Source organism: Chrysochloris asiatica, unplaced genomic scaffold (genome assembly GCF_000296735.1).
Source record: "Chrysochloris asiatica unplaced genomic scaffold, ChrAsi1.0 scaffold00008, whole genome shotgun sequence".
NCBI lineage: Eukaryota > Metazoa > Chordata > Mammalia > Afrosoricida > Chrysochloridae > Chrysochloris > Chrysochloris asiatica.
In genome coordinates this window covers 22,050,042-22,051,110 of record NW_006408526.1, presented here as the reverse complement: position 1 = coordinate 22,051,110, position 1,069 = coordinate 22,050,042, and the positions used below count along the sequence as shown (strand labels likewise).

The 1,069-nt window shown below is 44.1% G+C and overlaps 1 protein-coding gene across 1 annotated transcript in view; it reads left to right on the top strand.

The window, feature by feature from the left end:
- Positions 1 to 1,069, top strand: part of PIH1D2 (PIH1 domain containing 2) — a 12,019-nt gene that overhangs the window by 7,967 nt on the left and 2,983 nt on the right. The gene's annotated exons all lie outside the window — the stretch shown is intronic.

The following is a 1,069-nucleotide window of genomic DNA, read 5'->3' as shown; positions in this document are numbered from 1 at the left end:
ACAGGTATTCTGGTCTGTAATCTTTCCAGAAGCATCGAACGGGCGAACGTCCGACTTCCATTCAGAGCCATTCATCTCGCATGCCGTCTTCTGCTTGTTAAAAAAAAGATAAAAGCCAAATCCACTGCCATTGAGTCCATTCTGATTCATGGTGTCCATAAGGTACAGGTATTCTGGTCTGTAATCTTTCCAGAAGCAGACCAACAAGCTTTCCTTCCATGATGCCACTGGGTGGACCCTCAGAAACCCTACACTGGCTCACTATGAGTCGGAATCAACTCAGGTACTTAACAGCAACATGACCTCCTGGTGTGGTGCGGTAGGATCAGCCCTGGACTGCAAACCACAGTGTCAACAGTTCAAACCCATCAGCTGCTGCTCAGAAACTCTAGACAGGGTCACTATGAGTCAGAACCGACTAGATGGCACTTAACGACCTATAGGCTAGAGAGCATGGTGGCTCCATAGGATAAGCACTGTACTTCAAACACAAGGTTAGCAATTCAAGCCCACCAGAGGCTCCATGAGAAAAAGGTAAGACTTTCTGCTCCGGCAAAGATTTAAAGCCTCAGAAACGCTCTACCAGGTTGCTGAGTCAGAACCAACTCGACAGCACATAACAACAGCAGCAATCTATAGGGTAATAGTTAAGAGTAAAGCATTTGTGCTACCCAGGGACTTTTTTAGCAAAATTTAACACATTTAAATTTTGATCAGTTATTTTTTCATTCCCAGTCAATATCTGAATCCTAGAGCAAGGAGCCTGTAAGAAGCAGAAACTCTTTTTCATTGGTGCCTTCTGTTGTCAAGTGCAACACTGTACTTCTAGTACCATAAGTTAATTTTTTTTTTTAATGTCTTATTGTGAGTTATGTGATAGTTTACTTGGGAGAATATTAGCTTTACATTCATCCTATCGTATATCATTTCATTGCCATGGTTACAATCCCTCCATGCATCATCAAACAACCAAAGGGTATACCCTGCAAGCCTGCCCCTCCAGTCGTCAGCACACAGACCCTCTCCCTCTCTGGGTCTAGAGTCTCCAGCCACTCCATTTCTCCACGTC